The sequence below is a fragment of the Phyllostomus hastatus genome, unplaced genomic scaffold, assembly GCF_019186645.2.
Source record: "Phyllostomus hastatus isolate PE091 unplaced genomic scaffold, TTU_PhHast_1.1 phas_contig_38, whole genome shotgun sequence".
Lineage (NCBI taxonomy): Eukaryota > Metazoa > Chordata > Mammalia > Chiroptera > Phyllostomidae > Phyllostomus > Phyllostomus hastatus.
Window position 1 is genome coordinate 18,314,912 of NW_025333869.1, and position 6,732 is coordinate 18,321,643.

Sequence of the window (6,732 nt, forward strand, 5' to 3'; positions counted from 1 at the left end):
GTGGGGCCCGGGGTGCTCCCAGGCTACAGTCATTACCTGTGCAGGTGTGCCAAACTGGGCCAGGCTTCCTGGGGAGATGCCAGGTCAGCCCGCCCAGCTGCTCCCTGCTCTGGACCCCACCTGATGCAGCCTTGTCCTGGGGTGACGCTCAGATGAGCTTCAGAAAAGCAGGCATAGGTCCTGGGCAGCAGGTAAGCTGCATAGGGTGCAGAAGGAACCCGGAGGCTTCCACAGGGCAGCTACCCCACTGGGTCTGGGCACTGACTCAGCCTGAGGAGGGGCAGGCTGAGTCAATGTCTGTATCTATAGAAACCATCACAGCTCAGGGGAAAGCCTTGGGCCGCACAGGAACCTGGGGCCTACAAGCAGTTCTGCTTCCTGCTCCAGGGCCAGGGATGGTGGTGAAGGCCCATGCACAAACATGTACACCCAGGAAGTCATGGCAGGATTTGGGGTTCAAAGCAAGCTCAGGGGCACAGCTGCTGGTGGGGTGGGCTGTGTGCTGCCAAAAGTGGGAGAAGGGACAGGTGAGGCTCACCCGTACCTTTCCTGGGGACAGCTGCTCCTCCTTAACCTCAAGCCCCCACCCCTACTTTTGGGATCCACACCAGCTCTGGCATAGTACCCTGTCCAGTTGGTGGATGGGAAGGTGACAGCACGGAGTGCTGGCCTCTGGAAGGCCTAAAGCTGAGTCCTGGCTTAGCCACAGTCGTGTCACCTCTGCCAATCTGTTTTCTTCTCTGTGCAATGGGAGTAACTGCGAACAGAATCTAACTTACACTGTTACTATTAGAGTTAGCCGAATTTGGAAAGTGCTCTCAAATCCACCAAGTGCCACACAAAGGCAAGGGGCCGTGATTATTAATGTCATCGTGTGCCCCATGGCAGGCAGCCAGCTGGTAAGTGGTTAATTATTTATTTGGACTGATCTTCCTGCCCTGAATGGACTGTAAACTCTGAAGGAACAGGAACTGTCTTACACATTTCTGGATCTCTTGCTGGCCACAGGCTTCACACTGTAGACTCTTAGGAAATATCTGTGGCATCCATGCTGGGCCCCTGACTGAACCCCACCCGCTGCTATGCATCCCCCTCCTTCTCTTTATACCTGATCCAAGGACGGAAAGTGCCAAGAGGCAAAGTCAGCACACAAAGACAGAGGACAGAAAGCAGACCCTACCCCACTCCCCACAGGTCACTCCCAATAAGGCTGGAAACAGCCACTTGGAGGGTGTCCCACCATCTCACATCACTGTGGCTCACCTGGACACTGATCTTGAATCTGTGATCATTCAGGAAAGAACAAATCTGTGGTCTGGAGGGCCCCCAGATCCTCAAGGCCAGAGTGAGAGTCAGGAGAGGTTGATTTCCAGAAGGTACGCCATGCAGTAGAGCATGCTAACAGCCAGACCTGTCCATTAAAGGCAGGGGCTGCCCATAGGAGGTGAGCACCATGTCATGGAGGCATGCAAGCAAAGGTTAGACAATAAATTGTCAGGCAGGTAGGCTTGGATGGAAGAGCAGCATCTGGAAAATGCTTCTAGCATCCCAATTTAATCCTTTTGTGCTCCATCCACACTGTGCCCAGTGCCTACCAGGCCTTTGGATGATACATGCCCAGGGCTCTTGTGACAACATCTGTTTCATCTTCACAGCAATCAAGTAGATGAGAGATTTTGCCTTTGGATCCATTTTACAGATGAGGAGACTGAGGCCCAGCAGAGTGAAACTACTGGCCCAAAGGAGCCAGCCATCTACAGCCACCTGACACCTCCTCCCCATCTCCTCAGGTAATGGGGAAGATCCACATAATCATGAATTTTTGGATTCTTTTTCCAAAGCCTGTGCCTGGGACTGGTTCTTTTCAGCCACCCTGTATCCTCCCAGAGGGGAGGACCCAACCTCAGAACCATCCATGGAGCTTAGAGCCCAGTCAGGCTCTGCCTCCCTTCATCCTTTCGGGCTCGAGGGACAAAGAGCACCACCCACCAGGGCGTGGGCTGAGGCCACTGTGTCCTGCAGAGAAACCAGAGTAGTCACCAGGCAAGACTACAGCAGTGTCCAGGGTAATTACAGTAGCCTAGCCTTTGTTGTCCACACAAAACCTAAGGAACCTCATAAAGATGAGGTAGGGACAGGAACCAGGCAAGGGCTCCCGGGAGCAAAGTTATGAATGAAAACGTATGGGACCCAGTCATGGCCTGGCAGGCCCTGCTTCCTGGTTCCGTGACAAAGTGCCCAGAGAAGCTTCCGGAAATTAACTTGTTGGTTCCCGAATTTCTTATAGCAACGTCTCTCCCCGAGGCTGGGATCACAGTTGCCTATTGGACCCTGGCCAAGGCCAGAGAAGTTAGTATCAGCGGCTTCACACATGGGTACTCTTACGACAAAACTCTCAGGACACAGGAGGCCTCAAAGTGTCTTCCTTCCTAATCCACCATCTCTGTCAACCAGGAAAAAAAATTAAGTCTGCAGCTCTTCTTAGTTGGGTCCTTCCCTCTGCAATCTTCCAGGATGGTTTGACAATGGACACCTGGCCTGTTGGAGCACATCTCTGGGCACCAGAAATGGCGATAATGTTGTGTGACTATTGTTATGGAAGCGTGTGTGTGTGTGTGTGTGTGTGAGAGAGAGAGAGAGAGAGAGAGAGAGGAACCAGGTTTTGTGGCCAACCCCACAGTCTCTGGACCTTTCTTCACTTTGCTCCTGGCTGTAAAGAGCAGGATCCTCCTTCCCTCTTTCCTTAGAAGAAAAAAAGGGACATTTTGTCCCCACAAAGAAGCCAGCAATCCTTTTCTGCACAGACAGGGCTAGTTAATCAAAATTTCTCCTAAGTCCAGCAATGCCTTATTAGCAACCCTTCTGTGAGCCATACGCTGAATGCCTCAAAACTCAATCCAAAAACCATTTGAAACTTTTGAAATACTGCTCCACCCCCCACCCCAAGTCACTGCCACCAGCTCTCAGAGGTCTAACATTTGGAGATTTACATGTGAAAACAGCATTTCATAACCTCGTGACTTGGGACAAGGAGATGCTTCTGTCCTTTTGGGAAAAACAAAACTCAACCAAAATCATAAAACTCAGAAGAAAACACCATCTCCCTCCAAATGCATTCCCTTGGCCCCAAGTTACACGTGCTCTGTGGCAGATACAGCTTCAATGTGTCTTTTGTTTGATGCTGGTGTTTCAACATCCTCAACTTGAATTAAGAAAGGTCAGCACAAGGCTTGGGGCATTCATAAACCACATCACCAGGGCCAGGCAGTGAGCAAGCAAGGGGCCAGGAATTCCCCCCACTATGGACCCCCTCCAAAAGCAACCAGGACAGAGAAAGTTAGGGACTTGCTCCCTCTTCTAAACTTCACAGAGCTTACAAGCAACTTTTAAATTCCCCAGACCATACAAACGCCAGTGAAGGCAAGTTGGAGTTTGTCACCAGCCAAGCTGCCCACTCTGCTGTCATAGTGCCTGCCTCTTTATCTCCACCTTAAAAAACAAAAACAAAAACAAGCAAAAAAAAATAAGCAAAGCCAGGCACCTCTGGGAACAGCCTCTGGCCTCCTGCCCTGACCTGTGTAACCAGCCTGTCCTCACACCCACAGGGAGGAGGAGACAGCACTGGCCAGCCCTCTGGTCCACCAGGCCATGTCCCGGGGTTGCAGCAGAGGGACAAACTGTTGCTCAAGAAAGTCCTCCAGAAAACCCTTGGCACCAAAAGGCAGCTGCGGGTGGCTCCTACCCAGCACCAAGCCAGTGGCTTCCACAGGAGGCTTCCCACTGACCTTTTAAATCTGTAGGGTTGGGTCTTACTCTCCCATGCCCTGAGCAGTCTACCCAGGGGGCTCCAAATGACCATGGCAGAGCAGAGAGGAGGAAAAGGTTGACGGAGCAGTGCCCTCACTCTGCCAGCCCAGCCGCCAGCTTCTTGGAGGACCTCTGAGAGAACATTTGTTTGGGCTGCCAAGTTAAATCTTCCTCCCTCATGTCAGGGCATTGGAAAAGCAGTCAGGGGAGAGGAGAAGGGGGAGAGCGGGGGAAGGAGCAGCGGGAGGGAGGGAGGAAGGGAGGCAGGCGAGCAAGCTCTCGGAGCCCCAGTTACTCGGGCACTGTCTGCCCTGGAAGCTGGCACTTCCCAGGAAGGCGCAGCCGGGACTCCGGACACCCAAGCAGGGGGCCCAGTGGCCAAGCCTCTGGGGTCCGTCACCGGGTGCCAGACGCCTTTGGCTCGCACCCAGGGAGTGGCTCTCGCTCTGTGCCCCGCCGGAGGGGCGAGGTGGTAAGAGAAGCAGAGGAAGAAAAAGTTTGCAGCAGGTAGAGGGGGAAAGCCTGTTGGCCCCGCCGAAGGGCTGTCCCTCAGGGACGGGTAGGGGGCCCCCCCGGCCCGCTGCCCTGGAGCGCTCCCGCCCGGGTTGTTTACATTCCTGGAGTGTCTTTTAAACCCGGGGCTGAGGCCGGCTCCCGGCCTTCTCCGGCGGTTCCGGGGCAGTCTCCCGTGAAAATCTGCTGGCGCACAATGGCCGGGAAGGCTGCCGCCCCTCGCCCGCGCCCCCGCTGCTCCGGGGCGGGGATCCTGCCCTCCACACTGGGCCTTCTCCCAGCCCGGCTGGCTTCCTGGACAGATGTCCCCGGCGAGGGGGCGACGAGCGCCCGCTGCCTGCGCCCCAGACGCCGAGGCCGCGCTCCCCACTGTTTTCTCCCCAACCTAGACACCAGGAATGTGAAACAAGCTTCCAGAGCTCGAATTCCACCCCAGTTCCAGCCCAGCCCGGCTCGGCACCCCAACCTCCTCCCCGGCCGACCTCCCACTCCCCCGGGGCCCGCCGCCGGAGACGAGGAGGAAGAAAGAACACGGGGAAATTACTTTCGTATTTGCAACGCGCGCGCGCACACACGCACATCTTCCCTCCTGGCTCAGCTGCTGGCCGGGGCAACCCCGTCCAGGCGTTGCCCTTAATGCCCCTTCGGTTTCTAAAGACCTACAGGAAGCGCCTAGACACACGCCTCGACGTTCCCCGATATTACGGTGCGCGGAGTCTCCCCAGGCTATTCACACACAAACAACTTAACCGCACCCCCCCCCAACACTTCCCATTTACAAAAGTGTGTGTTTTCCCTGGAAATTCAGATGTACAAGTTAACACCACCATCCCTTGCCACACCGAAATTCGGCGCCTTCCTTTCCTGGCTGTTTTCACACACAGGCGCACAACTTCGACTCTCCCCAAAAGAGGGGAGGGAGACGAAGGGGGTCCTAGCCCGGTCCTTTCCTCCCTCCTGCCTCTCCAAATCCGTGTCCTGCCCGGCCCGTGGTGTACAGAACTAAAGCTGGAGGCGCACCGGCAGGAGGCGGGCACCAGGTCCGCGCGCGCACAGCCTTACTCAAGCCCCGCACAGCCTTACTCAAGCCCCGCACACCCGACGAGCCCCGGCCCCCGCGCGCAGCCCAAGCCGGCTCCGCGCAGCCTGGCGTTCGCCGGTCGCCTGGGCCTCGGCCCCCGGCCGCCACGGAGGAGCGCAACGGAGCCAGGTTGCCTGCCGCTCGCCCTGCTCTCTTCTGGCCCCAGCAGACCCTTAAACGGAAAAGCCCCAAGCATCCGACGCCCCACGCTCGCACCCCTAGAGTACGCGGGGAGCCGGAGGAAGGCCCGGGGCCACCGGGCGCCCTGGTCTGGCTTCAAACTTACCAGGCACTGCGAGCGCCGCTGCCGCCGCTGGAGGACGCGCCGCTGCCGCCTCCGCCACCGGCGGGCAGGGCCGGCTCCGGCCGCTGCGAGGGCGCCGAGATCAGCTCCGCTCTAGCTCGTGCTCCGAGCGGACCTGGGCTGGGGTCACCGCGCTGCGCCGCCGCTGCTCTATAGCTCGACCGCCCGATCTCCGACCGCCCGATCTCCGATCGCCCGCTCGCCTCCCGGCCGCTAGCTCTCCTGGGCGCCTGCCGCCGCTCGCTTTTTTAATGTCCACAGACAGTGAAAAGGAACTCGGCGTTAGGGGGTGAGTAAGTGAATCAACTCGCCCGGAGCCGAGCAAGTTGAAGTGTCAGATTACATTGGCTATTCTATTTCCAAAGGGCCCCGCGCCGCCGGCCGCCCGCAAAAGCCGGTGAGGAGTGAAACGCGGAGCGGAGCGCGGAGCCGCCGATGCCTCCGGCACTTGGCTCTGCTCGCGCGCTCTCTGCGCACTCGCCTCTCTTTCCTTTTCCTTTTTTCCTTTCTTCACCTCGCCTTTCCCTTCTTTTGCCTTCTTTCTTCCCAGCTTCGCGGTCTGAGCCCTCTTCAAGCGTTTCCCCTCTCTGGCTCTGATGGGCTTTGCGTGACATCCTCCACCCCCTCCACTCACCTCCCTTTTCTCTCCTCCTCCCTTCACTTCTCCCTGACCGCCCCCATCTCCATCCCAGCAAGTTTGGAGTAATACTGAAAGAAATGCTGAGCCTGGGAAGGGACCACGTTGGGGAGGAGGCTAAAATCACCCGGTTCACTGGAGTGCTCCCCTTTGCTCGAAAGCCCGCGACTGGAATGCACACCGGGCTGAGAACACTGTCAAGTCCCGGAATTGGGGGTGAGCGAGTTGCTAACGAGATCGCCAAAACCTTCCTCTGGGGGCTTTGGCGTTCTCCCCATAGCCCGGGGACAGGAGGGTGCAGCGTGTAAAGGACAGCCCACCCCTGCCAGCAAGGGTGATGTTGCGGGACGCTGGAGCGCGTCACCCCGACGGCTGGGAAGGAGCAATGCG

At 57.2% G+C, this 6,732-nt stretch overlaps 1 protein-coding gene across 5 annotated transcripts in view; it reads right to left on the reverse strand.

Moving 5' to 3' along the window:
• The window catches only part of ZMIZ1 (zinc finger MIZ-type containing 1), a 227,258-nt gene extending 221,228 nt beyond the window's left edge, over positions 1 to 6,030 (reverse strand). For all 5 annotated transcript variants that reach the window (XM_045841873.1, XM_045841874.1, XM_045841875.1 and 2 more), the window contains exon 1: positions 5,688 to 6,030. The gene's annotated coding sequence lies outside the window, so the exon portion shown is untranslated. The remainder of the gene's footprint in view (positions 1 to 5,687) is intronic.
• Between the last annotated feature and the right edge of the window lie 702 nt (positions 6,031 to 6,732).